The sequence below is a fragment of the Bombyx mori genome, chromosome 6 (assembly GCF_030269925.1).
Source record: "Bombyx mori chromosome 6, ASM3026992v2".
In the NCBI taxonomy this organism is placed as follows: Eukaryota; Metazoa; Arthropoda; class Insecta; order Lepidoptera; family Bombycidae; genus Bombyx; species Bombyx mori.
Genome location: NC_085112.1, coordinates 3209590 through 3232219, shown reverse-complemented (window position 1 = coordinate 3232219; position 22630 = coordinate 3209590). Strand labels below are relative to the sequence as shown.

The 22630-nt window shown below is 34.8% G+C and overlaps 1 long non-coding RNA gene across 1 annotated transcript; it reads right to left on the bottom strand.

Annotated features, from left to right (window-relative positions):
• Positions 1 to 10356: 10356 nt before the first annotated feature.
• LOC134199030 (uncharacterized) lies at positions 10357 to 16773 on the bottom strand. Its single transcript, XR_009973353.1, has 2 exons — positions 14218 to 16773; positions 10357 to 13892 (listed from the first exon to the last, which is right to left on the bottom strand). It is a non-coding gene; the product is annotated as an uncharacterized LOC134199030 (long non-coding RNA).
• Positions 16774 to 22630: the final 5857 nt, after the last annotated feature.

Below are 22630 nucleotides of genomic sequence, written 5' to 3'. Positions count from 1 at the left end.
AAATATTAAGAACTAGCTGACCCGGCAGACTTCGTAGTGCCTCAATCGATAAATAAAACACCTAAACTTTTGTATAAAATAAACTTAAAACAAACAAAAGTAATCCTTCCGACGGGGGACACATCAAAAGAAAAATAAAATTGTTATTTTTTTGAATTCCGAGCATTTTCATATTTATCTACCTTTTAAACCTTCTCTGGACTTCCACAAATAATTCAAGACCAAAATCAGCCACATCGGTTCAGCCGTTCTCGAGTTTTAGCGAGACTAACGAACTATTCATTTTTATATATAGAGATAAGAAATATTAAGAATATATTAAGAAATATTAATTTATGTTGAACGCATATTTAGAACATAATATAGAAGTGTGTTACTCGACTTAAATACATGAAGTCAGCGTCGGAACGGTACTTCGATAAGGCTATGCGTCATGATAATCGCCTTATCGTTGGCGCCGCTGACTACTCCCCGAATCCTGATCACGCAGGAGCCAGTCACCGTCGACGCCCTAGACACGTCCTTACGGATCCATCAGATCCAATAACCTTTGCATTAGATGCCTTCAGCTCTAATACTAGGGGCAGGCTCAGGGACCCCGGTAACCGTACTCGTCGAACTCGACAAAGAGGTCGACGTGCAACCTAACCCATGCATCAGCCCGCTGAGTTTCTCGCCGGATCTTCTCAGCGGGTCGCGATTCCGATCCGGTAGTAGATTCATTCGCGAAACAATTGCTCTTGAGTTGTTAGGTCTCCTTCGGAGGCGCTCGGACAGTTGTTAGCAAATCCCGCCCCTCTTGGCTGAGCCTTTGCTCGCCCACCTGTCCTGGTGAAACTGGAAAGGCCTTCGGGCCACCAGTAAACTCTTAATCATAAAAAAAAAAAAAAAACTCGACTTAAAAAAGCTTATATATAAAATGCAGTATTAACTATGTCTCTGTCAACAGTGTCAACCCTATCGGAAAAAGACAGTATGTGAATTAAGGTAAATAAAGACACATAAAAACTATAAAAGTTTTGTATTGTTTTAATATGACGTTAATAAATAAATGTAAAAAAAAGATTTACAACAATATTTACAGATTGCGCCTAAAACTACATTTGTTGGATTTATAATAGGATCATTATACCGATGATGTAATGAATTTATTGAAGCCGAAACGGGTATAATCTATTTATTATGTGGCGGAAATCGAAAATCAATGTTTATTTAATAACAAAAGTATAAATAGACACTACTATTTGACGGGCTCTTAGAACAATTATTCAGTAGCCTGTGTTTATGGCGCTTGTAACGTTTGAAATAACGGGAACTGATTAAATTCCCGGTCACCGTCCTCGTCGAACCCGTCGCTTGCGGCGAAGGGCTCGGCGAATTAACCCATAGACACAGCCCACTGAGTTTCTCGCCGGATCTCTCTTGTTAGGGTCAGTGTTAGCAACACTCCGGTTCGAGCACCGTGAGCTCACCTACACGTCAAGGCGAAGCTGAACTAGCCTATCAAGGCTATCGGCATTAGGTAGGGGAAAAAAAATGAAAAAAAAAATGTCCAGAATCATCACGTGGTCCGCATTTGGGTTTCTCGTATGTATGTACGTAAAATAAGAGCAAAACCCCTGTGACGATTTTAGGGTGTTGCATGTGGTAAATTTAGGTTAACGATAAAATAAACTAGGGCGTCAAACAAACTTTACGATACCACGGCTTATAAATACATAATTAATACTGAAATCTGTATTTCAGGAAATTTACAAATCAATTTCTTGCGTTCGTCACATTCAATCTTTTTGTGTTAAAATTAACTTTTGTACTATTATTATACGAAAATATTTTGTACCTAATAAATTAAGCCATCATCTTAAACGATATTAATAGAATGATAAAAAGAATATCACAATAATTATTAAATAATATATTATAAACAGTCTTGAATAAAAAAGTCAAAATGTAAAATTTTATGACTTGAAAAAAGGAGAAAAAAAACATTACTTCCTTTATCTGATGTAAAATGCTGTTTTAGAGTTCAAATTATTAAGATATTATTTGTAAAATATTAAATAAAGTATTTTACGTTGGTTCGTGTAATTTCATTTTTCCCTCGCACGAAAGAAAATAACGTCCCTTCGAAAAATATAGTCTATATGTAATAATTGATTGGCTGGAAAAATATACACGAATAGGTAAGTGAGTAAATCGTTTTCTGAGTCATCATCACACTACCTATTTATGCCGCGAAGTCGTCACGCGTTACCGTTTTAACGTCGGATCTGCTTTTATATAATAAAATCGGAAACTCCACCTGATGTCTGGAGATGAGTGGCGGTATTCATAGTTTCACTTTGGGATGTCCATGAGCCCGGTATCCGTTTAAAATGCCGCGGGGCGTGAACTCGTCCCACAATCTAAAGCATTGGCTATGGAATGAGCTCCCCTCCACGGTGTTTCCCGAGCGCTATGACATGTCCTTCTTCAGACGAGGCTTGTGGAGAGTATTGAGCGGTAGGCAGCGGCTTGGCTCTGCCCCTGGCATTGCTGAGGTCCATGGGCGACGGTAACCACCCACCATCAGGGGGGCCGTATGCTCGGCTGCCTACAAGGACAATAAAAAAATTATAATAAATAAAAAGTGTCTGCGCCAAAAAAAATAACTTGGAGCTTTAAGCTTACTGGTGTAGGACCTCTTGTGAGTCCGCACGGGTATGTACCACCACCCTGCCTATTTCTGCCGTGAATCAATAATGCGTTTCAGTTTGAAGGGTGAGGCAGCCGTTGTAACTATACTTGAGAACTTAGAACTTATATCTCAAGGTGGGTGGCGCATTTACATTGTAGATATCTATGGGCTCCAGTAACCACTTAACACCAGGTGGGCTGTGAGCTCGTCCACCCATCTAAGCAATAAAAAAAAATAACACAAATAATCCTGATAAAACTTCTGCCTTCCATTTAAATTGCATCGAGCGAGGAAGTTATAGACAGACTCATAGAAAAACACTGACATGAATAAAACAGTTATATCAACAGCTCTGATTTTGTGGATGTTAAAAATAAAAGTGGTTCTATTTCGGTACAAAAAACCCGTTTTTCGGGCAATGAAACCAAATTACTTAAAATCCCCGTAAAATGTGCATGAGTACAAACGATTAAGCTCACGACAGGACATTGCCAAAAATGTTCACTCAACTGCCGACCCGAATTATACCGATTTTAAAATTGTTTTTTTTAAATATTCAATGTAATTCATTCATAAAATATCAAAATTTTACTAAGTTCGTGAATAAATCACGAAATGCTACTAAGCAAAATGTCTTTAAATTTTACTAAAAGGTAATTAAAACTAAAAGCATGAAGCAACTGTACAATATTCGCTGAATATTATTTATGTTTGTATATAATATAAAGCATATTCAAAGTTCGACTGCCTAAGACATACTTGGGACATACAAATTGATTCTCTTATATTTTTTTAAATATTCGAAAGCCTAACAGGTTTTGACCAGATCACCATTGATTTTGGTTCCCACCACAACAAAATATTCTTCATTTCGATTGTACTGAACTAAAGTCGCATGCTTGATTAGCGTCCAAGGTGTGTGGGAGTTTTGGTGGGGGATGGTCGTGGGGCTTGTGAGCAAAGGCTCTGGATCCAAAGCTAATGGCTGACGCTCTGCAACCTTTCAACCTTCTAGAGCAATACCAGGATATCCTTCCGTCGGCGTTCTGTTTCTGATAGCTGTACGTGTAACCAGATAGAAGAAGAAGAGGATGTTTCCCACCTCTCTTCGTCCATAAGAACGTTCCTGAAAGATATAATTTGTTAGCTTCGATTAATGAAAATGGTATCAGGATTTACAATGAAGGTTACTCCGGTTAGCCACGATGCCCCCTTCCCGATTTCGGCAGTAAAACACTAAACATGATTTTCAACACGTATATTTTCATTTTTATGTAACCATAAAATGATTACTTAATTTAAATTATCAATAAACGTTCTAGCTAAAACAGGACGTAATAACATTTTCGTAAATATTAAAACTAATATCAGTATGTTATAATACAATTTTGCCTGATAATTTTTTAACAACATTATTTATAAAGCATTTATTTTTAGTCTGTCGTGCGATATAAAAATCTGTAATAACAAAGACATGGTCATTTTCTACTCATTGGGATATGAAAGCGTTCGGTAAATTGAAAGAGGGATTAATTTGCAAAGACATTCAATCATATTATGTACCTTCTATATAAAATATTATTTCTAGGCAGCAGTTGGGTTGTGTGTTCGTCAGCCTACAAAGGCAATAAAAAAACCGAGAATGTGATTTTTTCTGAATGAACGTTAATTGTATCGGTTAAGACATCAATACCAGCAATAGGCACATATTTAATTAAGTCATAATTTACAACAGCATTTTTATAATCAAAACTATATTTACGGGTTAATTGTGACGGGCCACCATCATGGAACACAAGGTATTTGCCGGATACCTGAATATAGCTTATGACTCTTTCAAGATAAGACTGCATAATAATATATACAAGTTCCGAACAACAAAAATCCTCCTCCCGATCCACTAACGGTGCTTTTAGGTACCTCAAGCATCGGTCATCGGTCTCGGCGAACCCGTCGCATACGACGAAGGGCTCGACGAGTAAATTAACCCACAGACACAGCCCACTGAGTTTCTCGTCGGATCTTCTCAGTGAGTCGAGTTTCCGATCCGGTGGTAGATTCTGCGAAGTACGGCTCTTTCTAGGGTTCGTGTTAGCAACGTCGTCAAGTTTGAGTTTGTCGTCAATTCATTCAATTTCACCGGCTCGATGGAAGATCTTTGTCGTTAACGATCAAATAATCTCGCGTTTTTTATTATCCGTATGAATTAATCTGATTACTCTATTATATTATAATTACCGAACGATAGCAGAAAAGCTTACCATCTACTCTTACAATAAGCGTGTAAGATATGTAATCTATAATATATTATTAATTACGATGTTTTACCGCGTATTAAAAAATGCATTCAGAGTGCACAGTTAAAAAATAATTCTCTTAGGCAAAATGCTCAGTTTAAAATTTAAAATTATCATCATCATTATCCTGCCCTTCTCCCAGTCACCTGGGGTCGGCGCAACATGTTTTCATTGTCTTTCACACAATCCATCCATTTCTTCTTATGTCTACCTCATCCTCTAAATCCTTCCACATTCATAGTTAACACTCTCTTAACAACCTTATTTTCATTTCGTCAAAATTTAAAATTATATAAAGATAAAATTTTAATATAATAAAATAACTGCCACATACTGATTGACTAACGGATAGAACAAAATATTCCAATACGTTTTTATTTATTTGATTACGGAACCTCAAAAATCGGACACTTTTCGATTCGATTCCATCTGTCAATCTAAATTTTCGATTATAAATTTTCACCGTTTTGTTTAAAATCAATAATTAAGGAAAAGTCGTATAATTGTTGACCGTTGTAAAACATAAAACAATTTTTATTCGGAATTATTATGTAAATTTACGTATGTAATACTTTTACACAGTAATATTGTAAGTTATTTCTATGGTTGTATATAATGCGGAAATAAAAAAAATAGAAAAAAAATATATTAGTGTACGTAAAACAGACGCAAGTTCAAAACGTCGACTTGGTCGAGATGTACATACTGTTTACCATTACCATTACGTTTGTAAGCGTTGGTTGGGCAATTTTACTTAGACGTGAAATTGAAAATGACATAAAACCGTAAATTTTAAAGCATATACAAAAAAAAATTCAACAATATCAAAAATCGTAAAAAAATAGAAACCTATGTAAAACATTTATTTCTAACTATAACAATATTATAAATTAGAACATAGATAAGTCGTCAAGTATATTTCATTATTATATAAAGAATGTCGAATTATGTAGATAAATCACTACTGTATTTATAACTGGTCGAAGCACATATGATATTTCTTCTAAATAATAAATAGGGATTCATCTAAATATTAATACGTGAAGCCAAAACTTTGTATCCCTGTCTACAAAAATTACGCCGTCAGAGGAGCATGAAATTTCCCACACTTATAGAGGATATAGAGAAGGAGTGCAGAATGCTATTTTATTTTTGCATTAAAAATACATTAAATCAATAAAAAAAAACATTACCATGTATTTGAGACACACACGCATATGAGTCGACTATTATCAAAGGCGGCAATCTGACTTTTGGACAATGATTGGTAAATCAGAAAAACGAATTATTAACTTTGTATTCCATTGGCAGTCACAAAACTCTTCGGAACGACATCTTAGATAAATAACAGGTTAACTATTAACCTTTATTTAATGCAGGTTTTGAACCGTATTCTTTGAAGGAGACGATTATATTCAAATAAATCTGTATTGACATATCAATAAAAATTTTTTGTCCAAATGCACAGATTGCCACCTTTGATAATAGACGACTCATATATACTCTTTTGTTTATTGTTAAAGTCTGTAGTCAAATTGAGAATAGATTATTATTGTTTGCCTTTTAGCCCAAGAGCCCGCGACGGCCAGACCTTCGTTATTTTACAAAAGCTGAAAGTTTCTCTTTGTATGTCTCCAACACAGGTAAGAACGACCCGCGACTATGTTTCGATTGTGGTTACTTGGGCAGGTAATAGGCAGTAAAGGTATATAAAATAGTAAATTCTTTAAAGTATAAAGTTAATATTTTTTATATTTGCTCCAGAATATCTTTAGAAATCACGATATCCATTGCCGGACACTTTTTACAGTTGCTACCCCCTGCCAGACACCCCTAAACTTTAATAAATTTTAATTATACTTTCGTTATAGTATAAAAGCTGAATTTTATATATGTTACTTAGGGACTTATAAAAATATGTTACCCTAATAGCCAGACAGTTTTAATGGTTTTTACATCTAGCCAGACACATTGAGAGCCCGCTGTAGGTGCGATTCAATTAATTATGGTCGAAATTCGACTACTGGGCGACCACTAGTAAAAGTAAATAACTTTACTTAATTACTAGTCTAAATTAGTCAACTACCCACACATAACGATCTATAGAAAATTAAGGATTACTTATAATTCATTTAACGGCTCATTATTTGTGTCTGATGTATATGCCCTGGGGGGTGACTGAGTAATTCGAAGCAACGTGATTATGTTCAGACATGTCCCTCAACAGATTCAAGTCGTTATCCAGGATGATGGTAGCCTTACATCCCATGCTGCATCGCCAGCGATTCTTGTTCTTGCAGGCCATCTTTCCTTTGTAACTGTACGTGTAGTCCTTGTACAGAACAAAAGTTTTTCCGTTGATCATTCTGACTGTTCTAATGGCGCCTTCGTTCGATTTAGCTGCTGAACAAAAATAATGTTAGAGTAATGCTCTATATTACCAGTCGATTTTAATATCATAGGTTTTTTTTTTGGAACGAAGTTTCTTATGGGACGATGCGGAGGAGTACCCTAACCGGGAAAAAACGTCCGTAACGTAAGATTTTTATTAGTGATGCACACAGTGTACGACTTAACTTTGTAATAACGTAAAAAAAATAGCATCTTTTTATTTTATATTTTTTATAAATCATTGTGAATGAAATAAAGTTGATAACTTTGTAAAGTATTTTTTATTTATTTTTGTCAATAAAAAAATCATAATAAAAATGTATACCCGAATAATTATTTTCTTTATACCTCGGATAGAACTTAAAATTTATATTTTTATAATAAGAAACTTCATTCCAATCCGGTGTCCCACGACACTCCACATCTTTTTCATTTTATAGATTAATTTCCACATCAGAGAAAGAGAAACTTTTAATTCGAATAATTGTAGGAAGTTAAATATTGCAACACAAAAATCATAGTTTCACAGAGTAGTAAACAAGATTTATTTTATTATAGACTGTATGTACATAAATCTGGTTTGAATTACCGCATATCATACAAAAATAAAATAGAATTGCTAATTTTAAGAAAAATTTCTAAGTGTAAGTGATCATTATTTTAGTACAATATAATTACCAAATATTATTTATTGGGATCATAAATCACTATAAAGAACGCATTCAAAATAAACGGCGTACGGTAAGTACATGAGATATAATTAAATGATTTTGCATATTAACTCAATTTTGAATATTTTTGGAAACTGTACACTTTTAATGCGGAAAGAGGACATAGACACCGGAAAAAATAGATATTTTAATTCAGTAACATAGTAAGAGATAAATTCCGAGGTAAAGCTATCCTTCGATTTATGCGCAGAATTTTTCCATGTTAACATCTTTAAAATTTACTCTCCCAAAGATGGACTATTACTAAAACTTTTTTTATTCCTGAATTAACGCTTTATGATCACATTTTCCTGCGGATCCTTGTATAAATCCCGTCTCTGGACACGACGTATTCAGGACGCGAATGATTATGCTCGTTTTTGTATTTGATGAAGTTTCCGAATTCGTCGAAATACAGCGACGCTTTGCAGCCGAGGGTACATTTGTATCGTATGAGGGATCCGAGCTTCGTGGGACAACTATACGTGTAGCCATTGAACATTTTGTACATTTTACCGTTATGCAAACGTATGTCTTTCACGAACATCCCTAGAATGTATTCAATAATGTTTTAATTTACTGTCACTTTTATGAAAGGCATACATAGAGCTGTATGTTTGGCGTCAGAAATGTCTACCATGGGAATAACACTAATCACACCAACACTTGGTACCAATACTGGTGGTAGGACGTCTTGTGAGTCCGCACGGGTACGTACCACTACCCTGCCTATTTCTGCCGTGAAGCAGTAATGCGTTTCGGTTTGAAGGATGGGGCAGCCGTTGTAACTATACTGAGACCTTAGAACTTATATTTCAAGGTGGGTGACGGCGTTTACGTTGTAGAAGTCTATGGGCCCCGGTAACCATTTAACTTCAGATGGGCCGTGAGCTCGTCCACCCATCAAAGCAATAAAAAAAGACTTACTGGTCGGTATTGTACATATATATATCTTAAGTTAAATTATTAATATGAATAAAAAAGGTGGGAACTATTTATCGATATCGACTAATGTCACACCACTAGAACATTGCCATGTTAACCTGTAGCTAATAGTAACTTAATTCCATTGTATGCTTCGAAACGTTGTCATAAAAGCTTACAAAGTTTCTCGTGAATTGGTGTTTAGAATAACCACGTTCAGTTAGGACGTAGGTTGAAATTTATTTGAGCTTCAACATTGTCTTGCTGTTTGGCGTACTTCTTCCTATCTCTGTATTTCTTGGAACGTTCTCTCCAACACTGCCTTACTAATTCCTTCTTTGTATCCGGCAAGTCTTTTATAGACTTTAAGTTTTTTGATCTTCTAAATTTACTACTCTCTTTTGCCTTTTCTAATTCTATCCATCCGGGAGTCACATTGTATTCATGTTCTCTTGCATCTGCGTATTCATTATTCTCGGAATACGGTTCATTTGTGTGTTCGATTACTTTGTTCTCTGTTGCTACATCTAAAAACTCAGGTAAGGCTGAAATTTTTTATGTTATTAAAACAGTTGAAATATGAGCTTGTTGAGAAAAAAAGAACTGTAAGAGTTTAAATTTGAACTACTATTTACACAGAAATGTGTTTACTATACACCTGTGAATATTAAGAGCCGTCTAGATAGTAACTAGTAGTATTTAGATGCAGATGGGATCGAAAGAAAGTCTATAATAAAGTTGGTTAGTTAGTCTTTTAATTTAATATAGTATCTGGAAAATATATAATAGCTTAAAGAGATATAATAATAATGAATAAGCTAATTAAAATGGGAAAATAAAACTATGGGAACTGATATAAAAATATATGTTTTAAATTATTATTATTATTTTTATTTTTTATTGCTTAGATGGATGGACGAGCTCACAGCCTACCTGGTGTTTAGTGGTTACTGGAGCCCATAGACATCCACAACGTAAATGCGCCACCCACCTTGAGATATAAGTTCTAAGGTCTTAAGTGTAGTTACAACGGCTGCCCCACCCTTCAAACCGAAACGCATTACTGCTTCACGGCAGAAATAGGCAGGGTGGTGGTACTCACCCGTGCGGTCTCACAAGAGGTCCTACCACCAGTATTTATACATATAAAGATACTACACAACCTTGCAAAGAGGAAAATGATCCTGCTAATCACAGGAATGGTTGCCTGATGTGGAAATTAAACCCAAGGCCCCACGTTAACTATTGCGCCAACTTAAGACGCAGACGAACTAAAGCTAACAATACACTTAGAAATATTATAATAATTATTTATTGAACCTAACAAATAATAGCGATTATAAAAAAAACGACAGTCAAAATGAAAACTTCGTTTAATTTTATTTTTAAAAAGTTACCAATAAAGACAAGACAATACTATAAATGAATCCAATGTTTATCCTTATACATATACAAATTATATAAATATATATTACAGATTGTTTTGTATAATAAATAAAATATTAACGCTCTTTCATCTACATGTCTTATATTCTAAGAGGTGATTCGCCCTTAGAGTAACTTTTTCTTTCTCTGTACCTTTTATTTTGTTTTTCCATTAAATTTTTTTTTTTTTGTATTTACAACAGGTTGCTAGGTTATTCTTAAGGCTCGCTTAAAGAGAGACACCATTAGTCAAGTTCAGTTCATTTGGTAGCAATAAATACGATCTCAATTAAATTGAGCATTTTGCATCCCGATGGAAAGGCAAAAAATGCCTAAGTTGGGTTTGTGTCAAACACGATCTTTAGCAAACTAACTGTAAGGTGCGGTAAAATTATGTAATTTAACAACGAAAAAATTTATGATTTAATAAAACAAGATCAAAAATGTATTTATTAGTTATGCGATTTACTGTTTCTAATCTATGAGCGACCGAATCACATAGAAGAAAATTTCCAATTACGAAAGTCCTTGTTATTGCAAAAAAACACATAATAGATACATTACTTTTAGAGGGGTCTGAGAATAGTTTTCGAGTCTAATTACAAGCTATTTAGGGTGCCTGTCCACCGGAGCGGAGCAGAGAAACGGAGAAATATTAACCAATAAGATTGCACAAAATCTCCTCTGGGTGCAAGGTGCGCCCGCAGTGTGAACTGACTCGTCGCGTAGGTATTAACTCCGCTCCGCATTACTTTCTCGCTCCGCTCCGCAGCTTCGCTCCGCTCCGGTGGACAGACACAGTACGCAACTCCTCCCCGCCTTACTCGGTTGCTCTGCTCCGGTGGACAGGCAACCTTAGTGGCACGGTTTAGCGGAGTACTCTTCATTATATCGAGGGATAAAAGGCTATTTCGTTTAAGCAACATTTCGTCTAATACGTCGCGTATTTATCATTGTAATTAAAGGTGCGTTTTATTTGGTATTACCATCAACAATTCGATGTTTTTAATTGAACTTCAATTGAGTTTACTTCTATGAAACAGCTGAAGAAGTTTCTTTGTTATGTACTTTTTTTCCAAATTTAGAACTTTAAATGGCTCTCCTTTAAAGTTGCAAAAATATCGCTTAAACCAAATAGCCTGTCGATATGTGGGGTCCACATCTATGGTACCACTAAATAAACTAAGAAGATAATGGCGTCAATAATTAATTCTAACGTAGGTTCCATTATTACTTTTACGGTACGTTGCTGGAGCATGATTGTGGTCGTTAACGGCTTTCACTAGGTACCCTGACGTTGATACTATGATGTATGCCTTACATCCAACGGTACACCTCCAGCGTTCCGTTAGGCTTGAACGCATGTTCCTCGCGTAACTATACGTATAGTAATTGTAGTAAATATACGTTTTTCCGTTCGTAAGCTTTATCTTTTCGAGTGCTGTAAGAAATATTTTTGTATAAATAATTAATTCTTCCGCGCTCGACTTTTTTATTTTTTTTATTTAGTAATCTGTGAAGTTAGTAGTGTGTGTAGTTAGCTCTTGTTTTCATGTTGTTTTCAAATATACTTTTTTGTCGTACTGTTAACATTTAAATTTAGCCTATTTTTCCGCTGTTTGTAAAATTGCTGTAACATGTCATAGTGTGTTCTTATAAGAGATTGCTGTACATGCCTGTAACTGGCTTACATACCAGGACTTAATTTTATACATGTTAATTTTAAGCTTGAATGTTTTGTGTGTATTGCTGTTGGTGTGTCTAAATAAATAAATAAATAAATAATTGCTCATTAAGTTTTCAAGCTCTTCTTTTTTTATTAAATCAATATTTTTATAAGCCTTTTCATGAACACGTATGGTATGTGTGATAACAAATATTGTTCAGGCATTTTTAGTTGTGTCATCTTTTTTTTCCCTACCTATGCTGATAGCCTTGAGAGGCTATTTCAGCTTCGCTCTAACATGTAGGTGAGCTCACGGGGCTAAAACCGGAGTGTTGCTAACACTGGCCCTAGCAAGAGCAGTGCTTCGCAGAATCTACCACCGGATCGGAAACGCAACCCGCTGTGAAGATCCGGTGAGAAACTCAATTGGACTGTGTCTATCAAGTGGGTTTCGTGTGATATACTTTAATGGCTATAATAACTGTTCCCACAGCAGGCAGCTGTGGCACTTCTGACAAATCCGTCATATAACGTATACAAGCTTTTGATCAACAATAGTAGCTACTACATACTAGCTAGTGATTAACTACATAGTTACTACGAGTATTGTTGATCGAAGTATACAAGTCAAATAGAATTTGTAAAAATTATCTCACGTTGGCAATATTTTCAAAGTATTTACTTAATATAAAAAAATCTTTTGCAATAATTTTGCGTCGATACTCGCATAATTGGTTTAAGATACAATTGATGAAATGTGACTTTCTTATTCTGGATTATTTTATATCTGTTCATTTAATTACCGTTAAGTATAATTGTGCATGTCTTTTTTATTTGTGTAATTTTGTCAGCCGCATAAATCACCACATTCCGTTAATAATGTGTTTGAAATAATATTATTACTTTGTGTTTTAAGCTTGCCATGTGCTGCCATATTTTGTCTTAGATGTCTCCTATTATTTCATTTATAAGTCCGGTCTTATATCACCGAATAAGTATATGCAACGACGAAGCTATTTGAGCTACACTAGGGAAATCCTTAACACGTTAGTTGCGGCACCAATTTTTGCAAACTTTCCGTTCTTGCGGCACGAGGTATTATCGGCCCGCACCGTGACCAGACGTTAGGGCGACACGCGGTCTATTAGACCCCACCTCCTTTAACAGACTAAAATCCATTTTCTGGCGTGAAATCAAAGATAAATGAAAATTTCGGTCCTTATCGATATAGACAGTGAATTGATGAACCCTAATGTACCGTCGCCCCGGGATCTGATAGCTAGTTTATTAATTATTGGCAAAACAATATATAGGATCTTATACACCTCGTAACGCACTGAAATAGGGTAAATTTTCGCTAAGATTAGTGATGACAAAAATAATATCGACGCAACGTCGTTTATCTCTATCTATCGTCTATTTATTTTTGTATAAAAGTCTTAATGCGGTTCACAGAATAGAAAAAAAAGAAAACCAGAAGTAGAAAAGAAACTATCCTATTTATTCTGCCTCGGGCTTTAAAAATACACTTATTAGAACTTGAATTGACATAAAAAAATCAGTAACAATATACTTTTTTATAAAAAATCTCAATATATATTTTGTACTTATTTATGAGTGTTTTTCATTGAAACAGGGTAGACAATAAGATTTTTTGCACTGAGAGCACAGAGTCAAAATCTTTTTGGATTTTTTGTCAGCTTCACGAGATGGTAAAAATGTGCGTAGTTTCTGGTAACAACCAACACATCTTCTTCTTTTTTCACCCTTTTCAAGGTAATGACGTGCGCTGCTTTCAGGTGCTGAAAAATAACAAAAATGTAAAGATAACGTAATAAAACTGGCATTGTTACTTAGGTTAGATCGTAAATGAGAATAACAATGATAATGTATAACTGCATTAAATTAATGTGTTTGCTTTATGCTTAAAATGTTGAAAGAGTAGGTAGGTAAGGTAGCTTAAATTCAAAATAATTTAATTTTGCGAAAAGGAAACAATAATAAATAACTTAACACTGACCAAATGTCAGGCTTAGTTTATGAAAGCTTCTACACGTTGACTGTCGTCAGCCTATTGAAAGTTTACTTGTTTTAACTGTCAAGAAATATATCTGAGCATTACATTACCTGGGATCTCATCGATTTCCTTTTTTATAAAAGATTCTATAAGTTTCTCCACAAAAAGTCTTTTCGGTAACTTTTTTTCATCAGTTTGGATTGAATTAAACACAATCCAGGCATTAATTAGCGCTGTACCAAATATTAGCTCCATTACAACTTTTCTCCAACATTTGATTCCTCTCTTCAACGTTGTATAATAAAATGACATCTGGTCAGAAAAGTCAATGCCTTTTTTTGTTTTACTGTACAGCAGAACACATCCTGGTTTTTTTATGCATTCATCGGTTCCTCTCTTCTTTTTTCCAGTATCTATCAGGTTATCATCGTGATCTTTGCACGTCGTCAACATTAAAACATTCCGTTTATCCATCCATTTCATTACCTTTGGGCCCTTTTTGTTCATTTTTCCAATAATTTCGCCTTTCTGCAATTTGTAACTAGTAACTTTGGCAGATATTTCCGTATTTTAGTAAGTGTTTCGCATATAAATGTTTTTTGTGATAGAAGATCTTCTGCCAGCCCTAACGAAGTGTAGTGATTGTCTACTATTACGATTCTTCCCATTTCTGTTAGATTTGTCATCAATCTTAACACTACTTTTTTACTGTGTTCTAATTATTTTTTCTGATTTTTTTCCCTGTATAAAACTCTAACTCATAAGTATAACCTCGGGAGTGCAAAGCTTATAAAGCTTTACGCCGTACCGGTGTGATTTGTTTTTTGTATATTGGCGAAAACCTAGTCTTCCTCTTCATGGTATCATGGTTTCATCGATTACCACATACTTACCAGGTTTTGCAATACGTCGAAAATTTTCTGTAATCTTTGTGAACATATCTCTAATTTTATACAGTTTGTCAGTTTTGTCTTCATTACTTACATCACTGACATGCCAGCATTTAAGTAGCAGTAAAAATCTGTCTCTTGTCATTACTGAAGAAATAAATTCGTTTCGATACAATTTGTTTCTGCTCAACACACAACAAAACAGGCAAAAATGTTCTCATTTCCTGAGAACTGGTGTCACTCCATTTTGTCATGCGTGAATTACGTTTCATATTTTGTTGATTTATTTGTATATACTTTTGTGCGTAAGCATTTGTTTCATATACCATTATATCAATTATCTCATTTGTAACAAACATCTTGTATATATCTTCAGGTGTAACTCCCACAAACGGGGGTAAATTAAAAGTACATTCTCCATGGAATTCATTAAAAATTATGGGACTTTCCGATATATTTTCCCACTCATCGTGATCTTTAGCTTGCGTGCCGGGTAATATTTCTTGCTTACCGGGTAATGTTTCTTCCGTGACTAAAATTTCATCTTCTGTAGCTTCTTAATTTTCACTATTTGGAGATAAATCCTGATCTGAATGAACGCAATTTTCCATTGAATCATACTCTTCCGGATCACTAGACTCTTCCTCCGAAGGACTATAATCATTGTCAGTACCGCTAAAATTATCATCTTCCATATTATTACTCTCATCCAACTCAGGAGATTTTCGAATATTCTGCACACTGTGACGTATTTCGTTTGTTTGTATTATATTATTGTTTTCGCAGTCTATATGTTCAATAATATCATATTCGAGAATATCAGATGATTTTAGAACAGTTGGCAATTTGTTATTCATATCTCGTTTTCCTTTAACATTGTCATCAGGAATACTTTCTATAATTACAGAGACCTCTATTTCATTACTTTTTTTAGATTTGGACGGATTACAGTCTTTGGAATATGTACATTCGGATGTAACATTTTCTCTCGGTCTTTTTTGTGTCGGAGTACGAAGTAATTGTTGAATGTGGTCCTCACTAAGTGATATATCACAATCCAGTAAATTGAAGCGTGAGACTGTTGTTTATCAATGACACATTCTTGTTGTGAGCTAAATTCTTGTAAAGGTACGATTTTTTCAGTTATATTTGGTTCAGTAGAAAAATATGTTTTTTGACGTTTATTTGTTGGGAAAATCTCTTCATCACTCTCGTCGTCAAACAAATTTTCAATGGGCAATATTGGCCGATTGGTTGGTTGAACATCACTTCTCGGTGGACTCTGAAAAAAATTACTCTCATATTGTATTTTGCATATACAGACAGTTCTCAGCTACCAGTAGCCATTTATTGAGTGTACTGATCAAAACACGGTAAAAAAATAGAATAGAAATGACTAGAAAAAAAACCGATACGCAAATACCGCGGGCTCAGCGACTAGTTTAGGTATTATGAGATTCAAAGTAGGTACTTTTCTTTATATATTATTTAATAGATCGCCAAAAATGTCTCTAAGTTCAATCATTTTCATATAACCAGGTTTGTAAAACATCAATATATTTTCGTCATAGTGACAATACAGTAATTTAAAAAAAAAAAAGCCTTTTTTTTTTTAAACAATCACGCCACGTTAACTGTTCCCGTGATAAGTTCGTAAAGAACTTGTGTTACAGGTACCAGATAACGGAAATAAATGTAAGATTTTTATTATACACATACATATATTTAATATACATCCATAACCCTGGAAAAGACATTTATATTTATCATACAAATATCTTCCCTTGTGTAGTGACCATGTCACTTACCACTACACCAGACGGCCGTTTGTATGATCGGTACACTTGAAAATATAATTTATTAATAAGCTGCTAGAGAAAGCCTTTGCTTGGTGATAGTTTAAACAAAGTGTTATTCTTAAATGAAAAACCTCTTTAGGTGGTGATACAACGCGTGAAAGTAAACAAGTTTCATCAAAATAAAAGGGAAGAAAAATATATACTTCCTATACAAAGTCCTAAGAGTAAGTTTTGTGTGACAAGTTAATTTTATTATTAATAAGTATAGGTATCATAATTAAGGCAGTCAGTTGGAACAACTGATATTGCCTGTATACAAATTTTCTTCACTAATTTGTTGAAAAAGTATTTTTATCGTTTTCTTATGAAAGTTGTCCTATTTCGCAAGTTGTTACAACCTAGGAGGGTTCGCTTTATAAGATGTTATATTATTATTCATATAAGTGGTGCAAAATATAAACACGAATAGCAGTTTAAAAATAGAAATGAATTTAACATGCTTATTCATTACAAAAAACAAACGCACACACCACACACTAAAAATCGTTAGGTAATCTTTATTTACTTTCAAAACCTAAACAAAGAACTACTGAATTATTAATTAATTACTTACCTGTTTTGTCAACGGCTGTTTTTCGTTTTTTGTGGAGTTTTTCACTACCTACAAAAATATCAATTAAAAAACTTACCTATTTTGGTTCTGTTTCTGGGTTTTTTAAAATTAACTTCTTCCGACATCGTTTAGACATGTTCGGCGATGTAAAAGGACGTGCTCTCCAATCGACGTGATGCACAACACTAGTCGCGGGAAGCTCGCGTTGGGTGCGGTACGAGGTCCGGGGGGATATGGGACGTTTTAGTCTCGTTCCGCATTGCATTAAAATTATATTAATTCAGTGCGGTACGAGGCCTAAGACATCCGGTACCAAGGTAGGTATACCACCGAGTCCGGGACCATTAGCGCGTCTCAAATATACATTTATCTCTTTTCTGTACTGGACCAAATCAAAGCTATGCCCTTCGCACGACAGAGACGTTCACGTTTTTCCTTGCCGCACCACAAGTTGCATGAGGGGTGATTTAGGCCTCGTTTCGCACTTAACGTGTTAACTGGTGGTAGGACGTCTTGTGAGTCGTGTAAGTTCGCAGGGTTAGGTATCAACACCCTGCCTAGTTCTGCCGTGAAGCACAATTATGTTTCGCTACCTATATTATCTCGAAGGTAAGAGGTTTTACGGTTGTTTGCTGCTGGCTTATTACTTATTGGTAAGGATTTTCCCAACATTTTACAGTTTGGGAAATATCGAGGAAGGTAATTTATATCGAAAGAAGACAGCGCATGGTAGCAGCTCAGTTTCCCTGATGGGTTTCAAACAGTTCCTATGAACATTCCCCATAGAAGGGTACAACATACTAGAAAACTATTTGCTCCTTAGATCCTGAGGTTCCAAACGATGGTAACTATTAATTTTAGTTTGGTTATTAATTTTATGTCATGATAAAGAATGACTAGCGCATCCATCTAACTTCGTTCCTTTACATTTGGTTCACAGGTAGAAAATAGAAGAAGGAAGGAGGATTTGATTGCTTAAAAAAAAAAAATATTTTATACTATATCGATATATTTGCGTTATCGTATGATACAATATAACTTAAATATTAGTATATTTCTACATATAATTCCTCATTAAATTCTTTGTTATTAACATCGATTTAGTAAAGATGGTTGATTTACATTAAAACAAAGAATCGAAACGCCATTTTTTAGTTTTTATATTATTATACTAACCAGATTAAATGAATTAGAGGCATTGCCTGTTTCCGCAAATATTGACATGATCCAGTTTAACTATTACAGGTAGAATAAAATCGAGACATAATCTTTATGTGTCCAGTTGCGCCTCACAGAGCTTTGCTAGTTAGCTGGTAATAGTCGTTCCTTGGGTTGACCTTTAATACCGAAGCAATCAACCGTCAAAATTATTCGCGCCACATATTCATTGTTGATAGTAGGCGAGCAACGCACAATTTCCAATAAGTCAATTGATTTAAAGTGAATGAAGTCGTCGTGGCCTAAAGGATAAGACGTTCGGTGCATTCGTATGTAGCGATGCATCGGCGTTCGAATCCCGCCGGCAGGTATCAATTTTTCCAATGAAAATACGTACTTAACAAATGTTCACGATTGACTTCCACGGTGAAGGAATAACATCGTGTAATAAAAAACAAACCCGCAAAAATTATAATTTCCGTAATTACTGGTGGTAGGACGTCTTCTGAGTCCGCACGGGTAGGTACCTGCCTATTTCTGCCGTGAAGCAGTTATGCGTTTCGGTTTGAAGGGCGGGGCATCTGTTGTACTGTTAAGAGTGAGACCTTACAACTCATGTCTCAAGGTGGGTGGTGGCATTTACGCTGTAGATGTGTATGGCCTCCGGTAACTACTTAACATCAGGTGGGCCGTGATCTCGTCCACCCAACTAAGCAATAAAATAAAAAACTGCAAGTTTATTTCGATTCATAACTATAGTTTCTAGTTTTAACTATTGTTTCAATTGATCCGAATCAACGAATCGGGTTTACGCAATACACACATTCACTAAATATATAGTACAATCGTCACATTACTAAATGTACACTAATTAATGTACTAAACACAATAATAATGTATCATAGGGATTACAAAGGAATATATATATTTACAAAAAAAAATCTACCTATTTTAAAACTAAACCAAATCTTAAGTAAAGATTTTTTTAGCACAATCTATTTTGATTATGTCACCATTCAAAATGTTTTGTTAATCTTAATACGATTTGACACCAATACTTTCTTCGGTTTTCACGAATCATATACATACATACTTTTGTTTTTATTTAATCTCGGGTTTATTATTCTCATTCTGTGATTTAGTCGAATACTTTATAGTTTCCGTGGTTAAGACTAATCGAAATTAAGGCGCCGAAGTTTTCAATAACCACATCCAATAGTTGCAATGTCCAAACTACATATTTCAATAACAGCGAATTTCATTCAATATCGTTTCTTTTTATATTTCAAAACATGTCATGATTCCTAAAAACTAAAAAAAAAAACAACCTGCCAACTAATATATATCGACGCTTGAAAGGCAAACGTGACTAAGCGACAATAATTACTTTGTACATAAATGATAGGCAATAACCATATTGGATGCGCAAAAATAATATATTTCTATGTCTATTAAAATCATTTCAAACCTACAGCTAGATCCGTTAAAATAGAATTTTTTTCAGATCTTTCAACTTTAAATTAGTCTACTGTAAAGTTCACGCATTGTCGCTGAGTCATGTTTGCCTTTCAAGCGTCGATATGTATTTGTATAAGTTATTTTAAGAATTGGGATTAATTGAAAAAAAAAATAAAAAAAAAATTTTAAACATTTTTCGCAGTTTTTCACACATTCAGCAAAGACATTTTACGAGTAAAACAAAACAAATAAAGGTATTCAGGGGAATCTGAGATGAAGTACTCCCGACCATGCTCTCTTCGGAGAATTCTTAGTAGGTAATATAAAATTTAATACCTATTGTTCAAATTTATCTGCTATTCCTCTATTGGTTTGATGTGTCATTAATAGATAGTCTTTCTAAATTTAATAGATTTCATATTGAATTAGATAATCAGCGGGAAGATTAAGAGTGAATTAGGAATAGTTATACATTAACTTAATTAAGAATAGTGTTTTATCAAACATCGACATTACTGCTTGACATGATAAACTATATATTCGCCGGTCTTATTTGACTCTTTGAGAAGTTTGTGTCTTCCGTCGCTCATCTCAATGAATATTTTCGGTGCATGACTGTGTTCCCCTGGCTCTTTTAGGACGGAGAAGTCTTCGTCCACGACGATGCCTACGTAGCAATGGTTCGTATTGATGCATCTCCACTTCTTCTTTAGATACGGAGCCTTTGTGTAGTAATATCCCTTGTATTTTAGCAGCAGTTTATCGTGTACCGTCGTTATTAGTTGAACTGTCGACAAAATTACGAAAATCATTATTACACCGTTTATTATTGGCGGCCTTATGAATACTTATACTAAATAAGTACAGGTTATTTCTTGGTTAAGCTTCGTAAAGTTAACAGCGAGTGTTTGTTAAATCAAAACGAATTTTATATTGTTAATTAATATAATATAAATTTACAATTGATTATCTCTGTTTCTTTATCACATACATATTATATTTTTTTACCAAATCTATATTTAAATAGATAAAGACAAAATAAGTTCAATGACTTTTCTGTACTGTTTGTCAGTCGATTTTCCAAGTTTTTTTAGTTGCTACTGACAAGCAATCTTTTTTATTATTAATAAAAACATTTAGAAACAATATTTTCCTGTTTTAACAATCTAAAATATCAACAAGAAAACAAAAGTGAAAACGAAAATACATAAAACAAATCTAAATCTTGATGCGGAACGTCACTTCACACGATCATACATTGCGCCTTATATCTTCCGTATGCATACATATATTTCGGGTTATTTACACCGAAAGCAGTAACCTAGGTTATTTTCAAGAAACTATGCTATTAATAATAAAATTCTAAATAATTATGCGCATTAAATTGCTGCTCGAGTCAGTACTATTCTAATTCTTAGCCTTAAAATGTCGGCTTTAATTAAGAAATTAACTTCCATTCTACTTTTTATTGCATATATGGATGGACGACCTCATAGCCCACCTGGTGTTAAGTGGTTACCGGAGCCCATAGAAATCTACAATGTAAATGCCACCGCCCACCTTGAGATATAAGTTCTAAGGTTTTAGTTTAGTTACAACGGGTGCCGCACCCTTCAAACCGAAACGCATTACTGCTTCACGGTAGAAATAGGCAGGGTGGTAGTACCTACCCGTGCGGACTCAAAAGAGGTCATACCACCAGTGCTCACAATAGGTCCTACCACCAGTACTCACAAGAGGTCCTACCACCAGTACTCACAAGAGACTTCCTAATGTACTATTTTTGAAACGTACAAGTCGTCCATTGTATTTATATCCAATAATGCGACTATATCGTATCTTTACAAGTAATGCGTTATAACATAAAACTAAATCAACAAGTTACCTCCACTAGCAGTTCTTCCAAATAAAAAAGAGCTTTCATAATAGAATAGAGAATTCAATCTCTCAACATTTCTGAATGTCTCAAGCAACATTAATGCTGTCTACGGGCCTATATCTACCGATGACGTTCGCCGTGCACACGTCTTCCTTACATTAAAGAATACAAATCCATTATCACTAATCCTACCCTAACAGTTTTGTTCTAATCAAACATTAATCAAAATACTCTAATCAAAAATTAGATTTTCATGTAAATCCCTTCTGGTCCTCTGTGCATCCGCGACGGTGAATGGTTATGCTCTTTCCTGGTCTCCAATATAAAATAGTCCTCGTTGGCGAACAAGCCGGCAGTGCACTTAGGGTGAAGCGTGCACCTCCAGTGCGTTGAATTTTTGGTCTGGTAATACTTGAAGTACGTGTAGTTCTTGTGAAGCAGCTGTCGTCTGCCGTTGACTAAAGTAATCAGTTTGGCTGCAATCAAATTTTTTTTGTTGTAACAAAATGTAATATTCAATTATTAAATTTATGAGAATGGCGCAGGATGGTGAACAGTCAAGTACGCGAGTTCAAGGGTCAGCGTAAAGCTGACCTTGATTACAAACGCGACCAGGCGTCCAGGCAGGATTTTTGCCGTGAAGTTAGGCTATATAAGCCACCTTCGAGCGCACGAGCGCCAAATCGCCGGATAGGAGTCGAAGTAGTCGCCATGGCCGAAATCGGT